The 26850-nt window shown below is 39.1% G+C and overlaps 1 long non-coding RNA gene across 1 annotated transcript in view; it reads right to left on the bottom strand.

The window, feature by feature from the left end:
• Positions 1–3568: 3568 nt before the first annotated feature.
• Positions 3569–26850, bottom strand: part of LOC102150107 (uncharacterized) — a 50802-nt gene continuing 27520 nt past the window's right edge. The window contains exons 3-5 of the long non-coding RNA XR_289959.4: positions 6772–6823; positions 6426–6608; positions 3569–6282 (exon numbers count right to left, since the gene is read on the bottom strand). This is a non-coding gene — a long non-coding RNA (uncharacterized lncRNA). The remainder of the gene's footprint in view (positions 6283–6425; positions 6609–6771; positions 6824–26850) is intronic.

Below are 26850 nucleotides of genomic sequence, written 5' to 3'. Positions count from 1 at the left end.
TCTCAATGCTTTAGGCCATATTTTACAGGAAAATTAAGGAAAATATTTTAGGGGTCTAAATTTATTGTTGAATGTCATTTTCCTTTGTAGGAGGAGACAGTGGAAATGATGTATATGTACAGAAAACTTACACATATTTTATTTTCAATCTGGCTAAAGTAAATGAGTTTTCTAAAATAACTACTCTTATGAATGTTTTGGCGACTTATCAAAAAAAGTCCTTAGAAAGTGAAGAAAGACAAAAACATTTAAAATGGCTCACTGTGCTACTCTTCACTGACAGCAGATTATGCAAGTAAAATGGCCTCTGGACCTGAAGGCTCTCAGATCTTGCAGGTGATGTGGCTTCTTAAGGTTGCACTCGATCATAGACTGCTACAGTATACTATATTTAAAATAGGTGTTACTGAAAAATTCTCACCACTTCTGTGGTTACGAAAAGCACCCTGAGAAATATGAAAAAGAAAAAGAGGGAATGAGTAAAGAAATTAAAGACCCAAATGAAAAATTTTAACATAATAAACATCCTATTTTCTGTGATCTTTCTAAGATCATAAACTCCTTTACCAGGATCATCTCAGCATTTTGCCTCAAGCTAATTCCGTTCAATTTTGAAGGAATATACGGAGATCTAGCATTCTACTTTGTGCCCTAGTTCCCAGCACCTCCTCCTCATCCATCTGAAAAACTTATCTTTTTGCTCATTTGTTGTCTCTTTTGTGGAAACATCCATGATGAACCTAGAATATTTTATGCAATGCTATCTCACTGATTGTCATCAATATGTTTAAAATCCTGTTTTCTCAGTTGGAATATGAGTTCTTCAAGGCAAGGCATACACCTTATTCATCTCCATATGTCCAATGTTTAGAACAGACCAGCTCTACATTGATAAATGTCTGAGAAATTCAAAAGAAAGAAAGAAAGAAAGATGAAAAAAAGAGAAAAAGAGAGAGGAAAAAAGAGAGAAAGACAGAAATAAAAATAAATATTGGTTAAATGAATGGATAAATGGTATTAGAGGGGGTATTGGGTGTGTCACAAGTTGTTATTAGAGTTATAGAAAGAGCATAGCACATTTCTCATTTAAGATCCCCTGATAGACATGCAATAGACTCAACCCTGAGCATTGGATGGAGTGAAATCCCAATACAGTAGCAATAAAAACTTAGTACTAAATCAGAGCTAGGCAGATGAGTAAAATAGAGCTGTCAATCCAAAGAGCCTAAGCAAAAAGTCAGAATTCAAGTCAAAAGCAAAGGAATGGAAATGAGGGAGATCAGAGGAAAGAAGAGAAACAGAACCAAGAGAAATCCCAAAGGTAAAGAGAGTAATTACTCAGTTCTTTGTATGCTGGTGATACTAAAGCTCTTAATCTCAAGTTCATGTGCCTGATGTACAGTAAGCCAATCACTGAGACACCAGCACTTGGATGTAGAGAAAGTTTTATTTAAATTGGCCAAAATGAGAAGGCAGAAGGATAAGTTCTCTCAAATTCACCTTAACAAAGGAAGAAAGCAGAAAGACTTTATAGAGCTAAGGGGCTTGGGAGGAGGAGTTTCAGAGAAGCAAAGGGGAAATCTGTGTTCCTGTCACTCCAGATAAGCCCTTGGGCAACTAGAATTTGGGGAATCAGCAGCTGGGGGCTGGTTACCTGGTGGTTGCAACTTCTTTAAAGGCATTCTTTTTCTTCTGCAAAACAAGCTCATAAATCCTTATCACCCTTGAATCACCCCTCAGGTTAAACAAGAAAACAGCAAATTAACAAGCTTATAATGGTGCATGGGTTAACTTCTTTTCATCTGTGTCTGTGTTGGAAACAAGATTGAAGGGTAACCATGCTCTTATTAAATATTTACAGTAACCCTCTGGTACTCAGCTTCACTGGTAAGACCTTAGCACTGCATAGTGACTGACTCAGATCCTGGATGGGCTATTGAGTGCAAGTATTGGTTCAGTTGATGACCAGATTCTTGACTTTTAGTGGGACATTGTCCTCATTTGTAAACCAGGGATGACAATAATACCTACCTCACAGGGTTGGTGTGAGAATTAAATAAAATGTGTCTGCAAAGCATTTAGCATAGTTCCCAACACATAGTCGGTAATAAATGTTAGCTATTGTTACTAGGAGGTTATGATTCAATTTGGACAGATGAGGTAAAATAAGAGATAAAAAATATATATATATGGGTTCTAGGTAGAGTGACAGCATTTATCAGTTTGCTTAGATCAGTCCTGGTTTATATATGTTGTCTTGGTATCTTATTTGGTTAGTATGCTCTTTCACTATCATAGAAACTTAAAAAATTAAAATGTGTTAGAATATCTTTAGAATATCAAGATAGGGAATAATTTTCTTAAACATGAAATGAAAGATACAAATTATAAAGAAAAAATGTTAAATACAATTGTCATATGTAAAATTTCTAAACAAAAGACAAATATCCGCCCAAATTAAAAATTGCACCAGTAATAAAAAAAAATGCAAATAAACACAATGATGATTTTGCTTCTATAATAGCACAGAGCTGGTTGCAAAGCAAACCTCCCACAGGGACCAAGTAGAAAAGCTGGACAAATTGCAAAAGATTTAAATTAGAGTATGTTCTTTGGTTATAGTGTCAAACTAGAAATCAATAGTGAAAAGGTAGCAAGAAAATACCTAAATGTTTAAGAATTAGACAATATATTTCTAAATAATGCATAAGTCAAATAGCTAAATAAAATGTAGATAACATCAATGAAGATTAAAATATGACATGAAAACATTGGGAGGTAGCTAAAGCCATGCTTAGAGGAAAATTTATAGCATTGATGACTATATTAGGAAAGAAGAAAGGCTGAAAAATAGTGAATGATTTTTACTAATCTAAGTTCTCATTTGAAGATTCTTGAAAAACCAGAGCAAATTAAACCCAAACAAAGTAGAAGAAAGGAAGTAATAAATATAAAAGCAGAAAGAAACGAAAGGAAAAAATGTAAAACAAATTAACAAATTCAATGTTGTTTCTTTAAAAAAACTAAGAACAGTGATAAATCTATATTGACAGACAAATTTTTTTAAAAGGTAAAAATAACTAGTATCAGAAATAAAAAAGAGGTCATCACTACAGATATTTACTCCAGAAAGGTATTTATACTCAAAGACCAAAGTAATTCACCATATTAATGTCATAAAGGAAAAACATTGTGTGATCATTACAATAGATACAAAAAGGCATTTGATAAAATTCAATCTATTCAAAACAGTACTAAACTAGGAATAAACTTACTAAACTAGGAATAAAAGGGAATTTCATTAATCTGATTAAAAAATGCACAGCAAGCATTATGTTTCACATATTCATATATTACAACAGAGATATTAAAAGCTTTCCTCCTTGAATCCCAAATGAGACAAGGATGTTATATCATTTTCCCAAATTGGAGTAGAAAAATCAGAATCTCATTTAGGTTAAAAAGGTATGTTGATCCTAAAGCATCTGAATCTATTTTCTCCCAGGGATGGAGGAGGCAAGGAGAGAGGGAGAAAATGGCAGAAGATAATTAGATTTCTCTCAACCTCTTTTCTTTTTTTTTTTTTTAATGTGAAAAGGCATTTAAAAGAGAGAAAAAGGTGAGTAGTACCAGAGGCTGGTATTAAAAGGTAGATGCTGCTGGTATGAAAGAAAGAAAGAGAACATGACAGAGAGCCAGACAAGTCCTGTGATTGACAGAGACGCAGGAAGAAAGGCAGGGGATGCCTGGAAAATGAAACACTGGGAGACAGAAGGGGTAGGTTTGAATGTCCCTATGTTTTACGTTTTGCTTCTATTTCATTTTTTGTTGTGGTGTAATAAATCCTCCTAAATCCTGGTACAAATTAGATTATGTGCTTTTCCCTGAGTCAGACATAGCCATTGTCTCTTTTGACTAGGATGAAAAATTATCAAAATAAATAAAATGGCCCGAGATGATTCTAATTTCTTTGAAATCCCCCCAAGTTAAAACCAACTGCTTCTCTCTATTATCACCCTAACATCAAAACAGTCAGCCACACCCTGAACTTAATAGAAACATAGGAATATAAACAATGGTAACCTAACACAGTAGAAAAAACTCAATACTCAATGAGAATTTATAAATTGATATTTTCAATTAGTATGACCCACATTATAATAATCATTAATAAATCTGCTTATTCTAACTAAATTTAAGACTTGGATTTCAAGTAAGTGAGATGACTTACTCTCTGTTGTAGCTCTGACAAGTTGACACAAACAATAATCTTTCACAATAGAACCTGTGAGAAAAGAACCACTCACACAAGCATACCCCACAGTGCAAAATTCCACTTGGTGGTATGTCTGTGTTCACTCCCTATTTGTATTAAATTGGTTGGGTCACTTAAAAATTACCATCAGAATTGTAATATAGACAAAATAACTAGTACATGGCATTTTGCATCTGGTCCTGTTGGTGTCTTATGGACACAGCCAGTAATTCTTGGCAAAATCGAGGACTCCTAGCTATAACAGTGGTCAGCAGTATGGACTATGAAGTTCTGGATTCAATCACAAATGGGCCATTAAAAGCTAACTTTATAAAAAAATAAATAAATAAAACCACCAATCTGTTGGCTGAGTTTTGCCAGCGCCTCTAGAACTCAGCCTCACCAGTCCACTATAATGAAGACAGTAAACAGCCTGTTATTACATTGTTGTTCCTGTGGCAAGCAAACAAAGATACATTGAAGTCAGGCAGGTAACAGCATTAGCTCCCGAGTCATTTTCCAGACTTGACGGAGCCAAATATCACGTTGCAGATCAGCACAGAGCCACACAGCTGTTTTAATATGTCTTGCCACAGGAATTGGCTTACAGCCACCAGAGCAGGGTGGTGTAAAGGAAGCTGATTCTGGAGGAAAGGAGCGAATGCTTTTGCCTCCCTGGAGTCTGTTTATTTGTATACTTTGCTGTACAATCAGTATTTTAAAAGACAGTTCTAAATTTAGATCTGCCAAGTCAGAACTCTTGGAATATGGTTTTAGTCTAGAGAAGATAATTCTGATATGAAACTCTCGCTTGAAATCTTGAATCTCCCCATGAGTCCATCCTAAGCATGAAGGCTCATAGACCCCGATAATGATATATTAAATTTTAAACATTTGATTTACTGGTTTTAATTTTTATTATATTCTACAGTTTTGGAATTCTGTACACCCTTGCAGCTTTGCAGTATGTGCACTGTCTCCAGAAGAGAGGGATTCAGTTTTTAGATATCAAAATTCAAGGAAAGAGAAGATAATTAAAACTAAGATATATATCAAAAGGAATTCAAGTCTGTAGTTTCTGAACTGTACTTTTAAAGCTCACCTTCTTGCTACATATATGAATTTTATGTCCTCGCAAGAACACAGTATTTTTCTATTTTACAATGATTTTTCAGCAAGTAAATCAAAACAAGTTATTTAGATTGTTTTGGTGATAGAAGAAAATATTTACCAAAAAGCCCATTATGAGTAGCAACAGGAAGTAGAGCATTTATGTATGATTATTGCATTTGGAGATAATTTTATAAAGCAGAAAGCCAAATTTTTGAGAATTCTATCCCCCATAAATAACCTGCCATAAATAATAGAAGATCTCCTGTCTTTTTCTGAGCTGTAAAATGGAACTCTCTGGGTAATGCACTGCTATTTCTCATATTGCATTCTTTATCCTTACAGACTCAGGCCTCTGAAAGGTTGAGCAGGTGTATCTAGGAGTCAGGTAACATGAAACTTTGTCTTCTCTAGTTACTGTTTCTCATGCTGGACATACAAGCATTTATTAATTTTTTTCTCTCTAGGGAACATTATATCCTTTAAATAGGTGCAATAAATGTCACAGTCATCCGCAAGAGGTACATTAGTCGTTCAGATGAGGGGAGGGTGGAGTGTGGTTGCATATTTGGGAAAGTCAAGAAGAGTTTCTTTCCATCTAAGTTGTGAAATGTCTTAAAAGCCTGTCCAGATGTTATTCACCTCTGATAACTCTTGAAGCTGGGATATTGCTCAGCAAATTTGCCTTGAAAATATCTGTTGCTTAACTGAGTTGGTGCTTCTCATTTCACTCACTGATATACAAATAGCAATGTTAGCAAGTTGTGCCTTCACCCCCCAGCTGGGCAAGGCTGTGTGGTACAGCTGGCTGTTCCTCCAGTTGGGTTGACACATACCTCTGAGGACACGGATGGGATGCAAGACGGTCTGGAAGGCCATAGGATGAACATGCGGCATTTTCTGTAGTGGCAGTTTTACTTGAGGGAGGGGGAGAGCGAGAGTCAAATAATTTAAAGTAAATTGGCAGGTAGGTTATTTAAAAAGATAATATTGAAGCAAATATGTAATGGAATGATACACTAAATTTGCACACATTTTAAGATAAACAAATTTTGAATACTTAATAGAAATGTCACGCTTCCGCAGGACGTGTTCAGCGACAGCATCCCATACCGTCCATTTCTTCTGCTTTGGGGACCACTTTGGTGAGGAAGTGTGAGAAGTATGACAGAACAGGAGTAACACTGAGCTTCTGGTTTTCCTCCTGCTCACAGTGTGAACCTCGTCAAAGCCTGCCCCAAATCTGCAGAAAACGGCCGAAATACTGTCACCAACCCAGCACAGAGATTTTTTTTTAAAAGAATCAAATATGATAAAGTAGGTAAAAGCCCTTTATGAACTGGAGAAGTAGATTTTTTTTTCATTTATTTATTCTTTTATTTAGCAGACATCTATTGAGCACTTACTGTGAGACAAAACTCCACTCGGTGTGGTTGTTCTCTTCAAGGGGCCTCCAGGCTAAAAGAAAAGAGAGATGAACGGCTCAGTCATTTCCACACAGTGCCCAGAGGCCAATGAGAGATGTTTGCTCTGAGTGTAGTGAGGACAGGAGGGAAGACCTGAGGGGTAAGGAATAAAGCACGGAAGATAGCTCAGGAAAGAGATTTCTGGGCAGAACGGACACGAAGAGGCTCAAAGCAGGGCACATTTCATTAGCTAGAGGGATACCATGTTTGAGGAGTCCGCACAGACGTCTGTTTTTCTCCAGCAATGTTTCACATGGATGGACAGGTAGTTGGAGTTTTGGAGGTTCAAGGTTTCCCCAGGTGATTACAAAAAGGGGTTTGAATGTACAAGCAAAGAAGTGACTTCATGGAAGGATCAGGAAATCTAAAGGAGACTCGGGGGACATCGCTGAGAAAGAGCATGTGATGAAGTCAACAGAGGCGTGGTCTGCGTGAGGATGGAGAATTGCCCGAGTGTGACCCTGAAGCAAGCAGAATTGAAGAGGACTCATTACACCCAAATGGAGCTTCAAGTCCTGAGGGAAGAGCAGGTTTCACAGTGGTGTGGAGAGAATCATCCCAGCTTTGGGCAACTAAATAGTTGGAAGGATCCACAATGAAATGTTAATGGCGGTTATGGCATGGTGACAGAATTTTGAGCCAGTTTTATTTTATTTTCCCTGTCTTCTATATTTTCCAAAATTTCTTCATTGACTATATATTGCTTTTGCAATTGAAGCAAAATTAAAAACAGCTGTGGTGGCCCAGAGATCTAGGCATAAAACCAAACAGGTGATGGCAGACAATCTTTCCCAGACCGGGAGAAACGGGGAGTGACCTTTAGCACTGGGGCAGCATCACACGCTGATTCTGAGGAGGACAGACATGCCACATTTATTGTACTTCCTTCACATCTCTGCCCTGTGCCCATCCTCCCCTCTCTCACCCGGAAACACACATCAAAACTCACACGCCCAGTGAGAAACTCCCACACCAGCACACACAGATACTCACTTTTGCACTTCCTTTTTCTTAAGATGACAAGAAGCTCTATATATCATTAACACAGGCGACCACACCCAGTACTTTTATGAACATGTCTGCATGGCTATGGATAGTTTTGACTGTGTCCTTTGTTGTCACATGGTAGGCTTTGGCACAAGTTAATGTGCTGGGCAAGCTAATTTAAGTCAAAAAAATTCCCTGTTGGATAATTCGTCTCCCTCTCCTGCCTCCATATTCCCACTCCCATCTTTACTTCCAGTAAAACCATCAAGAGAGAGAAATTTATTCCTAGTCCAGTCCTGGAGATGTGGTGGGGCCAGAGGACAATAGATAATCCTGTAACCAAATTCCAGGGATTTTTCTCTGAGTAATTCATCAATGCCACCATCCAGGCAACTGGGAATTTCTCTCCCAAAGACCATCCTCCTGAAATCCATCGACTTTTCCCCTTACAATTCTTTAGCACCCTGTTACTTAAAATTCTGGTTCCATGTCAACAAAATACAGCACACGAGATTGATTACTAAAAAAAGTTTATTTTAAAATCAGTTTAAAGACGTAGTAATAGGTACAAACCATATAGAGAGCACACAGTCTTTTCTATGAACTACTTTTTTCATCTTCTTGCCTCGTCTAATCCTAGCTCGTTGGGTCTCATTCCTTTTTGGCTGGTTTATTCTGCCCCATCCAAGGGCTGTTTTTTCTTTAGCCCCATGTTGGTCCTTGGAAAAGGACATTCTTTTGTTCAGGCTGTAGATCCTAATTCCAGTTTTAGATTGGGCGGGATGCATCTTAGACTCCACCGAATGGGATCTCCTAGATTTGGTGCACAAATGTTCTCTGACATGACTTTGGATTTGCTTTCCTAGACTATTCCTCCTTAATTCTGTGGTCACTTGGATTATGCATTCCAGAAAATGCAACTCACATGAGGTCAAAAAGTCCTTGAGACCTTAAAGGAAGCCAAGATAATGTGCACAGGGACCGACTTGCTGAGGAGGCGTCTGCATAAACAGGAATAATCCTAGCCCTGACTCAGACAGACCTGCACTCAAATTCATTCAGTGCCATCTCTTAGCTGTACGACCTTCAGAAAATTATTAGCTTATTTGAACACTAATTTCCTTAACTAAAAATGGGATTCTAATCAGCTAATACAGCTGTTCTGCGTTTTTAAAGAGACCTTGTGCAGCCGGTTCCCAGCATAGTGACTGCAGTGGCATGTGGCGGTTTGCCGCCTTCCCTCTGCGCCCGCTCTTTGACAGTGACTATCTTTTAATCTGTCACATGTCAGCCATAATGTTAAAAGGAAAAAGCCCCAAGACCAAAAATTGGGGGGAGAAAAATATTGTACTGCCTAAGAATTCAGATGAGAATTGTCAACAGGTGGTCCAGCATTCCAGTGACACCAGAATTTCTTGGGACTAATCTAAGGGCAATTTGAGGGTAGACTCAAACACCCAATTGCTCCTAGAAGCAATCTGACTTTCTTGAATAAGAAAGAATCTCCTCAAGTCTCTTTCAAGCCCAGCCCAGCCAAGACTCCATGGACCACTCCCAGTCTGGAACTGAACCACAAAAAAAAAATAAGGAGAGAGAGAGAGAGAAAGAAAGGAAAAGAAAGAAAGAAAGAGAGAGACAGAGAAAGGGAAAGAAAGAGGATAGAACCAGTTGAATTTCTTGGAGGAGAGACAAAAAAAAACTCATTCTATTAATGTTCACCTTATGGCATCCTGCAATCCTGTATTACACATCCAATAAAACCATTAATCTATAGAGACACAAATCTCCCTAACAAAATAGTATTACTTCTACTATTTTATTTAGGCTTCAATAATCTTCAAAGTTATCAAACAAGATTTCTAATTGAACTAAAACAATCAGAATCTGCTTTTGATCGTATTTTTTTTTAATATAAACTCTCTTTCTCTTCTCTGTGACCATTTCTTTCTCCAACTCTTCTTTTCTCTAAATTAAGAAAGTAAAATCTCTGCCAGAAGAAAATACTCAGAAATAGACCTCCAGATAGATTCATCTCAATAAGAAATCAAGGAGAGATCTAAAAAGAAACAAAGAAGATGGGAACCTTGCCTTTGGACCTGCTACTTTTTCTATCTTGCTGGTTTAGGGGGCTCCTTGATTTCTTTTAGGACTCAGTTTCTGAATTTGGGTGTACTGAATTTTCCAGATTGAGTGATGAAGAGTCATGCTCTTCAGTTTTTCTCCTTGTCTCTACTGAGACCACAGTAAAGAGAAGAGGAACCCAAAGCAGATGAAAAGAAATTAAGGTCCCTTCTGGCAACAGACCCAAAAGTTGAGAAGGAACTAGGTTATGAAAGCGAAACCATCGATGCATCTACCGCAGTCAAGACGTCTGTTTTCCGTTTCTTAAATGTTTAACTTTCCTTAATAAATTTAAATTTTAAAAAGCTATAGCAGATTGTAGAAAGGGCTAAGGTAAATTTTTCTGAGTGTTTCTCTGCCAAATCTAATGCTAGAAATTTCAGATAGAATATTTCAAATTCTATCTATAAAGGGAATGAAAATTAAGTTCAACAGGCACAAAACAGAAGACTAGCCAGTGATTTGGAGTTACCCATGATCTCTACCACCAGCCGTGTTCTGCTACTCTCTGGGTTACTATGGGTCCACTACTTGGTGATGATGATAATGGTGATGATGATGGTGATGGTGATGATGGTGATGCTGATAGGAAGTAAAAGTCAGTTCCATCCTCTAGAGTTCATCACCAGGGCACCCCAATTCTGAAAAAGATTTACTCCAGACCACTCCCTAGGCTGCTTCCTGGCCTTCATTTTTACTAACAACTTTGTTTCTCCCAGCTCTTTTGTGGTAAAGCCTAATGGCAACACATAGATAATTCAGCAATCAAAATTGAGCTTTAATTTTAAGCTTTTGCATAGTGTGGAAGCTCTTTGGAGTCAGGTGGACTATTCAGCACTGGAAGCTCAGGGCCGACAGCAAGAGTCCTAAAGCAGAGACCCAAGTCCACAAGTCAGTCTTGAGACCACACTGTTCTCATGAATCTTTAAGATTGCAGATTGATGGACAGGGTCACCTGCATTCCCAACATTCTACATAAGATAGCTATTTTCTGCTCTGTAACAGCAGCCCCAGGAATGGGCTTCCTGTAATGGGAGCCATCATGGACAGATAATTTTACCTAAAGCCTTTGTATTTTATAATAATTATAATGACCGTGTTCACTGTTTTATTCTTAATACTTAGAATAGTGCCTATCGGGTAGTAATAGATACTTGTTGAATGAATGACTGTAGTGCTTGCATAGTGATAGACACTTAGCTTAATGACTTTTTGTACATCATCACATCTAATCTACAAGCTTACCATCACCCTACAGGGTATTAGGTATTACTCTCTCCATTTACAAGTAAGAAGATGAGCCTCAGAGGGGTCAAGCAACTTGCACAAGCTAGAGACAGAGCTGTCTGATTCTAAGACTCCTCTAGCTATGCACCATCATCCCATCTTATCCTCAGTCTTAGAATCAAGGATTATTACGGAGCCATTTGATAATGATCCTAATGGTGACAAAATAATTAACTCACGTTACTCTAAAATATTCTTTCAAGAAAATTAAATTTCCCTATGCTTATTCATGCATTCAGACAACAAATATTTATTAAGTTTCTACTACTATGTGCCAAGGACACTGCCAGGCTCTGGGATGGTGGAGACAAAGAAGACCTGAGTTCCTGTCCTTAGACAGCTGGAAACCCACACATAAGTAGAAGATCAGAATATATACAGTGGGCTGAGCACCACCGCAGAGAGATGCGTAGGGTATTGTAGGCATTCAGAGGAAGGAGATCTAATCCCCCTTCTTCCAAATACGTCAAACAAACAGTGTGAATTAAGACAGCACAAGGCTGAAAGTACTCTGGCAGATTCTCAGGCAGAGATTCAACTGAGATTATCTTATGACAACATCTGTATTCAGGTGTTATACATATTCATTGCTTCAGTCTCATTTGTCCTTTCTAATCTTGGTGAACTGTCACTCATCCCTTTTCCAGTTTAAAAACTCTGCATTTTTTTTTTTCTGCTGAGGAAGATTTGCCCTGAGCTAATAGCCACTGTCAATCTTCCTCTTTGTTTTTCTTAAGGAAGATTTGCGCTGAGTTAACATCTGTGTCGATCTTCTTCTATTTTGTCTGTGGGCCACTGCCACAGCATGGCTGCTGACGAGTGGTGTAGGTCTGTGCCCAGGTGCTGAATGTGGGCTGCCAAAGCAGAATGCACTGTACTTAACCACTAGGCAATGATCTGTCCTGTGGGGGTTTTTTTTTAAGGGTTCAAAACTCTATGTTAAAATTCTCTATTCTCAGATATTTAATTTTCTAATCTTTTGATCATATTTGCTATTCTCTCTATACCCAGTACATTCATTTTAAATTATGGAGCTAAAAATTAGAATCAGTCCCCTAAAAAGCATTGGAACCATGACACATATCACATAAAATAGGAATGCTCCCACTATTCTACTTCTGTTTTTACGTCCCAGAGTTACATGGATAGATTTCTATTTGTGCAGGCAATTCTTGAATAACTTACCATATTCTTGTTGTACAATCAAGTCCTTTAAATTACACCATGTGCAATTTTTCCATTTCCCCTTTCTTTCTTTTCTTGGAGGAAGATTAGCCCTGAGCTAACATCTGCCACCAATCCTCCTCTTTTTGCTGAGGAAGACTGGCCCTGAGCTAACATCTGTGCCCATCTTCCTCTACTTTATGTGTGGGACGCCTGCCACAGCATGGCTTGACAAGTGGCACGTAGGTCCACACCTGGGATCCGAACTGGTGAACCCTGGGCCACTGAAGTGGAACTTGCGAACTTAACTGCTGTGCCACCAGGCTGGCCCCTCCCCTTTCTCTTTTTGATCACGTTCCTCCAATTCCACCACAGCTTTTGGATTTTCCCTGCTTTTAGAAGTGTCCACATGTTACAGGTTTTAGGCTCACATCTAAGCAAATTAAAAGTAGTTTAGGAGAAGAAACGAGCTCACAAACAAGCTGCAGCTTCTAATTAAACAAGTCACTAATTCCAGTGTAATTTCTTCGTACTTACAGTAAACAACCAAAAATATTTGTCTGTTTCTACCGAAATACCTGCCTTAACGACTGGATCCCACATTGTGTGTTTCCTGTCACGGCAATCGCAAAACAAGGACGCTTTATAGGAGTTCACGTTTTTAAAAGATTGTGAAGCTATTTTGAAAAGTAATTAAATTATTATTATTCCAACTATCAGCAAAATACTTCAGATGCTTTTTGTAGCTACAACAGTTAGCTGAAAATACAGAAACAGCCCTATTCCACACTTTTTTTAGGATTTCTCTCTGATTTGTAACTGTAATTCACTGAAACTCTTTTACCAAAAAAAAAGAGAGAAAGAAAAGGAATAAAGCCATGATAAAAAGCACTTTGTAGTAGTTAATACTTTTGTATGACACTTTGGTTCTGCATATACAAATACACATGTATTTGTTACAGCTGATAGAGGATAGATAGATAGATAGATGATAGCTAAATTTTCTATATCTAGGATTTTTTTCCAAGTGCTTTTCATATATCAAATCATTTCATCTTTACAACTCAATTATTTTACAGCTAAGGAATTGAAGGTACAGAGAAGTTAGCTAACTTCCTGGAGGACGCAGAGCAAATAAATGGCAGAAGTAGGTTCCAGAGTAGCACTGTCCAATACAAACATAACATGAGCCACATATGTAATTTTAAACTTTCAAATAGTCATATTAAAAAATGTAAGTAGGTGGACTAAATTCATTCTTATACATTTTATTTCACCCAGGATATCCAAAGTATTATTTCAACATTCAAGTAACAAAAAATAGTTGAGGTATTTTTACATTCTTTTCTGCATACTATATTTTCAAAATCCAGTATGCAATTACACGTATGGCATATCTCATTTTGGAGGAGTCATAGGCAGGTATGGCAAGTGGCTACCATTTTGCGCAAGGCAGCTCTAGAGTCTGAGCTGTTTTTTTTTTTTTTTTTTTTGATGCTTGATATTGATCAATCTCAGGCTTTAAAATGATGAAGTTTTAAAGTTGGATTAGTGGATTTAGCTTACATAAATATACATCAGTTCTAAATAATAACGCAGCATTATATGTCTATTTTGACTTCAGAAGGTGCAGCATGAGCACAAAGTGGGACTTAAATATTGCCTACATTTGATGAGATGGGAACCAATTTCATCAAATGAGCCCAGCCTCCCCCAGCTGCTCACATCGCACCACATGCCTTGGTTCCACCCTGCAACATCAGGTCCCCTTCCCCCACTGCCACTCACTTCCTTCTGCTTGAACATGCAGCTTCCTCTTGATCTAGACTGTTCTTCCAGCCAACCCTTCGCTCTTTCTGTGAGTTTCTAACAGAGACCTTCTTGACCTTCAAGTGGTCCTTGCAAGTTCCCTAATATCCTTGAACACTCTCCTGTCCTAAGGCTCTCCTCCATCCCCTGTGGTGAGGTGCATCTTTGGCCAAGATGACATCTTTGGAGCCAAAGTCACAAAACTGAGAGTGTCCCAGAACACAGAGAGACTGCATGAGTATGGGACCTAGCCCAGGGAAAAGGCTACGCTAGGCAACCCTTTTTCTAGGTCTGGTTCTTGGCACTTTCTCTTTAACACATTACTGCCCTTGTTGAGGTTTCCTGGACATTCTCCAGGGTCACCAATGGGTAGCTCAATAAGTGTTCCTTCTTTCCCTCTCCCGTATACTCAGAAAGGGGAAACTAGGTTAAGGGAGCATGTGAGCAATCCTAGAAGATAAGAAAGCTCATAAAAGGGCAGCCTGGGGGGAGGGTGAAAGGAAAGAGGAACGCGGCCCCCTCCATGCTCCCTGACAGGGTTTCTAGTGAGGGAGGTTATGGGCAGATGGCGTGCAAAGCATTCTCAGTTCTCTATCAAACAAGCTGGGAAACACCCACTTTCCCCTAATCTTGTGATGTCCTAAATCACCCAGGAGAAATTTGTACCCCAACCAAGAGCATGGGCCCCCAAGGGGCAGCCTCATCACCACCTTCACAATGGTTCTGGCACTGGGGTATCTCAATCCCATTTTAAGGAAGGGCCTCAGAAGCTGCACCTTTTCAGATTCCATCTCAAACTCCCTTGCTGCTTTCTCTGAGGAAGATGGCAAACATCAGGGAGAAGAGAACCAGGGATTGTGGGGGATGAGAGATGTCCACAAAAAAGTTTGGATCCACTGCCTTCCTCCAACCACCCGTGCCACATATATAAACAATCCACCTTAGCTGAAGAATATTCAGTCTTTTCCATGCAAATCCAGGAGTGTTTTATTCCTAAATGCCTTAAGAAGAAGACAGAATACTAAGCAGAAAGAATATGAGTCAGGGTAAATGTCAAATCCTGGTCCCAACTTGACCTTTTAAGAGCCAACTAACACAGGCAAATTACCTGATCTCCCCGTGTCCTACTTTCTTCATCTATAAAATGGGCAAAATTGTGAGACTCAAATGGGGTCATACATATAAAAGTGCTTAGCTAAAAAAACTAAAAACCTCAAAAAAATTTTTAATTAAAAAAACATGGTGATGGATGGCAACCAGACTTTTGGTGGTAAACACAATATAGGCTACACAAAAATTGAAACATAATAATGTACACCTGAAATTTATATGATATTGTAAACCAATATTACCTTATAAGAAGAAAGTGCTTAGCAAAGTGTCAAGTGATATATATGTATAAAATTGTGTCAAGTGCCATATATTATTTTTAACATGACATGAGTGTGTATCCTTCGCTGCACAGACATTGCAGGTGCCAGTAGCACTGTGAAATTTATGGCGTTCAAGTCAACTAATTTGTATCACAAAAAGTACTGTAGAGGGGCCGGCCCGGTGGCGCAGTGGTTAAGTTCGCACGTTCCGCTCCGGCGGCCCTGGGTTCCCCGCTTCAGATCCCGGGTGAGGACATGGCACTGCTTGGCAGGCGTCCCACATATAAAGTAGAGGAGGATGGGCATGGATGTTAGCTCAGGGCCAGTCTTCCTCAGTGAAAAGAGGAGGATGGGCAGCAGTTAGCTCAGGGCTAATCTTCCTCAAAAGAAAAAAAAAAGTACTGTGGAGAATATATTGATTTTCCAAATCCTATAACCTCTAGGCTGACCTAAGATGTGTCAAATAAAAAAACTGCAGTTTTATGCCATTTATTTTCCTTTGATATAGCTACATCTGAAAGGTCAAGGGTGAAGTTTTAACATACAGCTATGGCGCTGAGATTAAAATCTAACTGAATGACTTGCCTACTCCATTATCTCGTTTAATGTTCGAAAAAACAAGCAAATCTAATGGCACATGTTATGGTTACAAATTAGTAGTAAAACAGAATAAAGCAAATATTCCAGGCAACCAGGAACACTTCTTAATTGTCCAACCCACCCATTCACCGTTCAGTATTTGATAGTTATCTGAAAGCCAGAAAAACTGGAATACCCAGCTACTTGTTCTTTTGTTCCTTTCTTGATCTATGTCAGTGGCTTTCAAGCTTTAGGATGCAGGGAGTTACTATAAACAGGTTTTTTTAATAAGCAAATTCAAGTAAAGCAAACTTTACAGGGCTTCTAAGTATTTTTGTTCGTATCTTGACATGAGCAAGCCTTGGAGTTTAGGACATAAAATGGCTTGATAAGCTGCAAGGTGACCCCAGAATTTCCAGAAGACTACTTACTGCTGCCACTGTTATCTTCTTCACTCTCCCCTCTCCACAACTGGCACTAAGAGCTATCATTTATTGGGAACTTTCTAGATGATAGTCATTACAAGAGGCATCTTTTATTTAGTATGGCTGATGCTTACAACAGCAGAAAAAAATGGGTGTAACTATAACCATTTACAGAAGAAACAGAGGCTCAGCCAAGGTAAGCAATACTTTGGAGGTTACACAGCCAGGAGATGGTGCCGTCAAAACCTAAGCCCAGTGTGGATCCCATGGATGTGACTCTTTCCACCACAACGTAGCACAATAGTGAGGACTTGAAAACATCTCTCCTGCGGTAAGCAGGCCCACGTGGTGTTTTCTGTTTGCTTGTTTGCCTGGTTGAAGAGATCACTGGGCCTGAAAGCTTGAGAGGGCTGTGTTTATAATTATACTGACATTGATTAAGAAAGAGGTTAAAGCTTTTGGTGGGGGTCCTCACAGGCTGCTAGCGGGAACTGACTAGTCGGTCACACGGTCAATATGAACAAACGGAGTATTTCACAAGAACAATCTCCATGGACTCAATAAGATTTTCTTCTGCTTTTCAGAATATGCTGTGAAACAAATTATTTTAGACCATGTGGTATTGACCCAGGAGAAAAAGGCTGCACAGTTCAGAAGGGAACTAGACAGGGCCAGCCCAATGGCGCGGTGGTTAAGTTTGCACATTCTGCTTCGGCGGCCCAGGGTTCACTGGTTCAGATGCTGGGTGTGGACCTACACATCTCTTGTCAAGCCATGCTGTGGCAGGCATCCCACATATAAAGTAGAGGAAGATGGGCACAGATGTTAGCTCAGGGCCAGTCTCCCTCAGCAAAAAGAGGAGGATTGGCGGCAGATGTTAGCTCAGGGCTAATCTTCCCCAAAAGAAAAAAAGTACAAAAAAGCAGGGGGCTAGACAAAAATCATTGTGTAACTGATGCTGTGTAACAGGCAGGAAGGTTACATAACATTTTTTGGCATGATCTCTGCCTTATCCAATGGCTAGCGATAATAGCTAACATTTATTGAGCACACTGTATGACAGGCATTTTTAATACTTGATCCAATTTAATCTTTGTGATATACTCAGGACACAGGCACTGTTTCATCTGTAGCATTTTATAGACGAGGTTAAGCAACTTGCCCAGGATTACCCAACTTATCAGTAACAGGGAGTTTGACTCAGGCAACCAGGAACACTTTTTAATTGTCCAACCCACCCATTCACCATTCGGCATTTGATAGTTATCTGAAAGCCAGAAAAACTGGAATACCCAGCTACTTTGTTCTTTTGTTCCTTTCTTGATCTATGTCAGTGGTTCTCAAGCTTTAGGATGCATGGGCCCCAGTACCAAACCACTCTACATCCTAACACACCAGTGCTGAGCTGCCAGACATTCAGCCTTTTGAGAGAAACAGCAGAGGAAATACAAATATCTAATGTCTCTTCCAAGGGTAGGGTCCAAGCGTAATTTCTTTAGGTTGCGAATCTGTTAAAGGAATTCTGAGCAAAAATTATAAAGCATATCCTTGAGTGAAGGAACCACACTGAAATCTGCCTTTTAGTAAGGGTGCATTTTAAACATTGAGGACTAGAAAGCATCTTTAATAAAAGCCTCTTGCTTTTATTTCAGAGATTCCCTGGATTACCGCTCATATCCTTTTACATTATGTGCCTGAACTGTCTGTCTGATAGCGGAAATTCTTGCTTGATAACAAAGTTCAGCTGTCTATTTTAGCTAATTCCAACCACAATTTTTCATAGTTATAAATCTATAGAGGGTCTAACCACAAAATTAGGCCAAAAGACAGGACATTTTCTTATGTGAGAGTAAGTCACAAAATAAAGCATTTTTCAAATCACTATTCCACAGGCAATTCCTTTTAACCATAGAAGCTGGTCTTGAAAACAAAACTGCTACTTGAAATAACACATTTGATTTAAAAAAAAAAAAAAAAAGGACCTGGCAGAGGAAGAGCAGTGAGTTCTGGCCGCAGATGGAAAAATCAGAAGGACGTGAGCAGTGAGGCTGACAGGGCGAGGGGACCAAATATAAGGCTTTGGATATTTTTTATTTAACTCTGTATTTTTTAAAACGTAGCACTAACTAGTGCTAGACACTACTCCAAGAACCTTATAAATATTAACTGCTCTAATCTTCACAACAGCTCTGTAAAGTAGGTGCTGGTTTTATCTCCTATTTTCAGATGAAGATTCTGGGGCGCACAGCTAAAGGAAGAAGGGCTGAGTGAGGATTCATGTGTAAGCTCTGCTCCTGCGTCCATTCTCTTGACTAATTTATGTTGTTTTTGTTGGTGACAATGCATAATCCTAACTAGAAAGTGAGGGCATGGGAATTAAGATCTACTCACTTAATGACTTGCCAGATAATTTTGGAATATGTTGTGGTACAGTTTAAATCTAGCTGAACGCCCTTTCAAAGAATAAATTACACAGAAAGTTTTTAAGAGATTATTTTCCCCCATTAATAGAAACCTTGATCTAACTAGTCTATTAAAAACAATCTTTCTTTCTCCCTCTCCTTTTCTCTCTCTCTTTTCTTTCTTCCCCTCCTTCTTTTCTGACTCATTAAGGTTTAAATGTATATCAGATTAACACCTACAGGAAACGAGCAAAGGGGTAACATGATGGTGAATGTCTCTATGAACAGGCTTCCGCAGACCTCTTACACACAAACACTCATATTTATTACCAGATGGGTTCATGGCGATGGTCATACTCTCCCTGAGAGCCTCGTATTCATTGGCTCCTGCAACATTATTTGAGCATCTACTGTTTACCAGGCAGTGTGCTGGATGCTGAGCATAAAGAAATGAATTAAACAGGCAAGATCTATGCCTTCATGGAAAGTTTTATTCTAGTGGGAGGAGATAGAGAATAAACAAGAGAAACAGTAATATAAAATGTGATATGGTGCTAACAGCTATGGAATAAAATAAACCAAGAAGCAAGGTAGTGAGTGTCTGGGTTGGGGACGGAGGCAGAGTCTGCACATTTAGGTGCGGAGGTCAGAGAAGTCCTCTCTGAGTCAGGACACGAAGGTGGGGAGGAAGCAAGCCGTGTGGATACCTAGGGGAAAGTACAGCAGACAGAGAAGAGCAGTGCACAGCTTCTGAGGCAGTGGCACGCCAGGAGCAGGGAGGTGAGAGTAACTTGCGTGGAACAAATGGTGGGAGCCTTTGGATGCCTTGGTGAGGATCTGACTTTTACCCTAAGTGGACTGGGCAATCATTATAAGTCCTTGAACAGAGGCATGGCATTGTTCTGACTGTTTTAATAGGATTATTCCTATGCTCTATGGAAAACAGACTTCAGTGGAGCAAGAACAGAAATAGAAGAGCAGTTAACAGACTATGACAAATCATGTACTCAAGAGAGGACAGTGGGATAGCAGCTTTGACCAGAGTGGTAATGAGGAGATAGTGAGAAGTCAGATTCTGATTTTAATATGAAGGGAGAGCTGACACGTTTGCTCAAGGATTGGATATGGGAAATGAGAGAAAGAATGGCTCTCCTTTGAGCTGATAAATAAATGAAACTACCATTTTATTTTATTTTCTTTTTCTTGGTGAGGAAGATTCACCCTGAGCTAACAACTGTGCCAGTCTTCCTCTATTTTTTTCTATGTGGGATGCCTCCACAGCATGGCTGATGAGTAGAGTAGTTCCATGCCCAGGATCCAAACTGGTGAACCTGGGCCACCAAAGCAGAGCCTGCCAGAACTTTAACCACTCAGCCACAGGGTGGGCCCCAAACTACCATTTTCTTAAATGGGGAAAAATGTAGGAGGAGCATGCTTGTTGGGGTTCAGGAACTCTGGTTGGAACATATTAAGTCCAAGATGCCTTTAAACACCCAAGTGAATATGAGGCTGAATTCAGGGGAGAGGCGCAAAATGGAGATTCCGTTTGTGAGTCATCAGCATGCTGATGGCCTTTAAACCCGTGAGCCAGGATGACATCACCCAGAGAATGAATATCCATAAAAAGAGAAGTAGTCCAAAGACTGAATCCTGGGCAACTCCAAACTTTACAAAAAAAGAAAATGGGAAGGAGCCAGAAAAATAGACTGAAATGGAGCAGCCAGAGAGGTAGACCGAAAATCAAGAACGTCTGTGTCCTTCAAGGTGTGTGAAAAGAGCCTTTCAAGTGATTCAACTGGAGTAATGGGATGGAGTAGCAGAAACTCCACCTTTCAAAACAACGTGGGGTATGTAGGACTATAGCTTCCATCCTTGTGAATAAACACCCAGATACCTCAGTGGAACTTATTGTAGCAATATGGAGCAGATAGGGAGTAGAAGCAATTGTTGACAATTCCACAACAATCTCAGGACAACTTCCTGAGGCTAGAACTATCTCGATTTTCCACAGAATCCATCCCAAGAAGCAAGATTGGCTTTGCCAGGGATGGGGAAGCCAACAAATACTGCAAAAGAAACACAAAACTGAGACCTAAAGTGACAGCCTTCTCTCACTGTTACGGAAATAGGAGGAAATACTGTCAGTTAAGATGGCATCCTTCCAGCACTGGCACAGTCCAACTATTTTTATAATCACCCAGAGTCTGCCTTCTATTACAGTTATTTCTATAAGACTTCAGTGGAAGGAACAAACGGGAAGTCTTACTCAAGTCATCATCATGTAATCTAGCAGAGCATGAGTATTTAAAACACTTTGTTGAATGCATAAATGAGTGTCAGGTTTTGCAGGCACTGAGCAAAATACAGACAGAAAGAAGACGTTATACATTCATCAAGAAAACCAGAAAGAAAGATGAAAGGTCTGCATAAGCTAATCCTGGGAGCAGACAAAGGTAGAATCTATCTAGGAAACAATTTGCATAATCTCACCATAGCTACAAAGATTTTCTTTCAGCTCTAAGCAACTACCACGTTTAATTAAAATATCTTCACCTTTATTACCTTTTTGCCACAATAATTGCTATCTACATACTTGTTCCTTTGTCATAAGAAGAACCTCCCTTCCTGAAATGACAGCTTGAAATCTAGCAGAATCCTCACTTGTTTCTCACAGTAAATAGAGTTCTTTATTGCACTTCATCTGAAAGGAAGTGTCAATATAATTTTTATTAAAGTGTCTGGTGCCCACTATGTGCAAGGCACTGCTCCAGAGATGACCACAAGTGCCATCTTTTTCCCAAAGAGCTCACAGCCTGTGAGGGAAGCAGAGATAGCGAGGCTTGGGAAATGCCTCCGACAGGTGTGCATGAGGTGCTGTAGGTTACAGACGGAGAAGGGATCAGTTAGGTCTGGGAGGGTCTAGAAAGTTTTATCCTTTAAAGTAGAGGTTGGAAATGAGCTTTGAATGATTTATTTTCTAGGAAAATAAGAGAAAGCTATTTCAGGCAGAAGGAAGGGTCTGAATCAAGGTGTACAGAAATGTCTCTGGGGTTGAAGAGAAAATGAGTTAAGTATGGTAAGCAAGCTGGAAGGAGAGAGGGAAGAGGAAAGTCAGAGTATGGGAGATGGGAATTAGGAGGGTCCTTTCCTCATCTAGCAACAGAGATAAGAAAATAGAAGATGATCAACATTTGATCCATATTTGTTTTATGTATTACTGCTCAGCTACAGTGAAGAAGTGAAGTGATCAATGATACTGTGCCTGTAGAATCACCCAGATCAAGGCTTACAGTTATGCTTAAAGATTGAAGTTTATGGTTTTGAAATACCTAGAAGCTCCAGGCCTTCAGGAAACCAGGAATTAATCTATTTTTCGCTATTATTCGGATTCAAGAGCTAAACCAACATGGGCAAAAGGAGGAAGGATCACATGATTTTTTGAAATATGCGGCAGTGATGATGGAATGGATTATAAGAGGAAGTCTGAGTAGAAATGAAACTTCAAACAAAAGAAGCCAAAAAAATATATAGTGAACACTTGCTAAATATATAATTATAGCCCTTCAAAACAGTCAATGTCAAATTTTTTCAAGTTAAGTACAAGCAAAAACAAGAGGCAGTTGGCTGTAATCCTTTAATGTTTAACAAATGAAACTTTTCCAAGGGCACAGATTTCATTTTTAAGATTTTGTTATTTTTAGCAACTTTTCTTCTGCATTTTGCACTAATGAAATGAAATATGAAAGTATTTTAAAAAAAGAATCAAAGAGTATGGACCCAAATATACACCATCTGATTTACACTTCCTTTTTACAGTTACTATAAGTAATACATCTATAGCTCTAACTCATCTGAAAAACCAAGTCCCTCCCACCCCTTGGAATTTTTATAGAAATGTATAACTAAACACTCAATTTATCTTTGAAAATAATAACAAAATAACATCATATGCCATAATAAAGAATATAAATAATAGTATCAGTAAATTGTGTCTCATATGGCAACATGTAGAAATCATCAATGTTAAGATTCCATTAACATAGAAACTAAAAATGATCTCTAACACTCAAATTCAATAAAATTCTATTTGGTTTAATTTCTAGTTATAAAAGAGAAAGATAAAATAGAATATTATAAACAATAAGACTGGACCAAAAGTTCCCAAATAAATAGAATGGGAAGAACTTGGGGCTGGCCCCATGGCTGAGTGGTTAAGTTCACGCACTGTGCTTCGGCTGCCTGAGGTTCACCAGTTTGGATCCTGGGTGCAGACCTACGCACCACTCGTCAAGCCATGCTGTGGTGGCATCCCACATAGAAGAACTAGAATGACCTTTAACTAGGATATACAGCTATGTTCTGGGGCTTTGGGAAGAAAAAAAAAAAGAGGAAGATTGGCAACAGATGTTAGCTCAGGGCCAATCTTCCTCACCAAAAAGCATTAAAAAAGAAAAAGAATGAGAAGAATTCTAGTTGCTTAAAATGAGCATTCCTGAGGAGGAATCTTCCATAGTCAAGGATACCTACGTTAAGCCAAATCTCACTTTCTTTTCATATTTTTGTTATCGATTGTTTGAGCACCTCACATTTTCACTGATCCAAAACTTAATAGTGTTTTACACAGAGGGAAATGCCAATTGATATTCCTTGTTTTCTTCTCATCTTTTTCATCAAGAACAAAGAAATATGGAGAGAATCTGTTCCCAGGGCGAGAGAGTGCATTGTGCAGTGGAAAGATGACTGACCTTGAGATGGTTCCGTCCTCTCCCTTAGGAGCCACTTGACCTTGAGCCTGTCACTCGGGTTTCCTGAGCCAGAGTTTCCTGACCACTAGCCCTCTTATTTTATAGGAGTCCTATTGATAAAACCAATGTGATGCGTGCTAATAATGCCCATGCCCAGGGCTCCTGGGAGAATCAGACAAGTTAACAGATGGAAATGTGTATTTTAATAGTAAAGTATTAGACCCAGTTTGGGAACACAGTTGGTATTTTGTTAGCAAACAGTAAAAGAAATGCTTGTTCGTTGGTGCCTCAACAATACCAAATATTTAAAGAACAAACTCAAAATCTAGGTTATTAACAGATAAAATTTCTTTTTCTTTTCTTTTTTTGAGGAAGATTAGCCCTGAGCTAACTACTGCCGGTCCTCCTCTTTTTGCTGAGGAAGACTGGCCCTGAGCTAACATCTGTGCCCATCTTCCTCTACTTTATATGTGGGACGCCTACCACAGCATGGCTTGCCAAGCGGTGCCATGTCCGCACCCGGGATCCGAACCAGCGAACCCCGGGCTACTGAGAAGCGGAAGGTGTGAACTTAACCGCTGCGCCACGGGGCTGGCCCCCCAACAGATAAGATTTTTGAAAGTATGATTATCCTTAAAAGGGTAACTTTTATGAACAAAAAGTCACATCAGGAATTAGCTTTGATTAAAAAAAAGGAATAAGTCAGTTATAGTAAGTAACCCATTAGTATTAAAATGGTCCGCTGCATACATAGAAAGTTCAAAGGCTTCTGGCTCTACCCACCGCTACACTGCCCATCTTTCCTCTGCTTTACCTTCTCATTCGTTTGCAGTTTGGGTCCTAAGGTCCTGTTCAGCGTGGTTATCTCTACTGACGACCTTGGTAGTATAATTTGAAACCCACAGAAGTGTAGACTTGTAGTTACATTTTTTATCATCCAGATCCCAGGCTGAGATGAGAAGCTTCCTTGTCATCTTTCTCTGCCTGTGGGTGGATTTTTCTATCCCTCCTTCTCACGAGGAGGGTAATCCTTGGAGGGTCAGGAGAAGACAGAGCCACTCTAACTCCCTACTTTGAGTTATGCCCCAGGCCTTTCGCCCTGTGTAAGTAGAGATTTTTCCCAAATATTCTACTTTGCATCTTTTTGTCAAGTGGAATCATGGAATGTCCTGTCTATATTTTTGTGCCAGGAAAAGACTCTTGAACTAAATAAACAAAGAGAAGGATAAATTTTGTCATAAAATGAAAAATTTTGTGTGTGATCTTAAAGGAACTATGATTAAAATTTTCTGCCACTGATATGTTACTAGTTACAGGTATTTACAAAGGGCCTCACAATATTATTGTATTAGTGGCAACTCCGAATGGGTGATTCTTCTGTTCCAGTTGAACCTCTTCGTTATTCAAAAGGCGTCATAACTACCATCAGAGTTTACATACAGGATTCCAGTAGGAGATTGAGAACTTCGTCAGACCAAAATTTAATCACGGCATTGCTGAGTTCTGAGGGTTCGAATTTGCTTATAGTACAATTAGTCGCAATGTGAATCACTGATGTACATGACCTTGTGGCAGTGGCAGGAAGGATGTTTATATTTCACATAATATATATTTTCTGTTCTAAATAAATGTCTCAAAGTATAACGTCCTCTAAGATGATGTAAATACATGCACATCCATATTCTATTACTTATGCAAACTGATTTGAATGAAAACAGTGAAGCACACAGGAAAGGATTAGAATTAGGGCAGGAAGATGTTTATTGTGGACTAGTCACACCTTTGCTAGTGGAAATCTAATTAAGTACCTTGTCCAGATCAAGACAAAGTCATATCTGTCTCTTCAAGCTTTTAAGAGACATTGTGTCTTTCTGTTCCAGTAGGAAGAATCGTCTTTCTCACCAAGTCCTTCCTACCTAATGCCTCTCCAACAGTCTCGATCCACCTGAATTATCCTTCTTGTGTGATTCACGACTGGGCCTCATTCAGGGGACTGCATATGGGAGATATTCAATAAATACTGTTGGTACAAGATTACAGCAAATTTCTTATAACAATCCCCACTTAACCATTCAGAGAAATCGCTAATGTTCTGCATTGTTTCAGTTAGTAAGGAAGTTCTAACTGATACTGAGACAGGCTGAACTTGAGGCTAATGGACTCCTTTCAGGTCACCTTCACAATTCTGCTCTTAGGGTTGAAGCGTGTTTCCCAAGAGCCATGTTTGTTCATATATCTGTTTATGCCAGTCGTACTAATTATTGTAATTATGCAATAAAAAACAAATTTTATAAACTGATTAAATATGAAGGCAAAAAGAAAGAAAGGTGTACCTATGAAAAAGAGCTGTTCCTTCTGGAAAGATTTGCTAAATGTGATGTGTGTATAATGTCGTGATATAGGTATGAACCATGAGACACTCTAAACTATTAGGGAGAAATTATCATGAAAACCTTAAAAGATTTAGCTCTCAGATTGTTTCACAATTATCTTGAAATCTGTGCACCTCTCCAAAAAAATCAAACCTGCTATTTATAGATGAGGCAGTTAGAGGTGCAGTTTATGAAAGCAATGATATGTGAAACTCCAACCTTCAGGTCATTTTAGGGAAAAAAGCCTTGGCCATAAGTCAAAAGATAAGTTTTTTACTTCAAATAAAAAATTCAATACATATAAATGATATTTTATGATTTTCCACTGTGACCAACATTCTCATTTGTCCGATCACTATGGGATCAAAGCAAATCAAGGAAGACGGATTTTACTGTACTGTCTCAGGACGACACCCGGTACAAGGACAGAGTAATAGAAAAAATGCGTGTTCAGGTGATTTTAATTTAACCTCAAACGCTGCAGTTACAATTTCCCTTAATGCTGCGTTAGTCACCGCACTAAGCTCTCCCTGGGACTGTGGCATCGCAGCATCACTAGAGATCAACACAATGCCCAAAGAAATCTTTTCCTTCCTGTCACCTGAGGCCTAGGAAAAGAAAAGAATGGATTCCTAGCCTGTCTTCTGTGCTTAAAGAAAGGAAATCTCCTTCCTAGCAAATGGTTAATAAATTTGCTCCAAGCAGATAATTGAATCACTGGAAACAAAGAGAAAAAAAGACCTAAAACTGGAATG

This window comes from Equus caballus, chromosome 30 (assembly GCF_041296265.1).
Source record: "Equus caballus isolate H_3958 breed thoroughbred chromosome 30, TB-T2T, whole genome shotgun sequence".
Lineage (NCBI taxonomy): Eukaryota > Metazoa > Chordata > Mammalia > Perissodactyla > Equidae > Equus > Equus caballus.
This window is presented reverse-complemented; position numbering and strand designations above follow the sequence as displayed.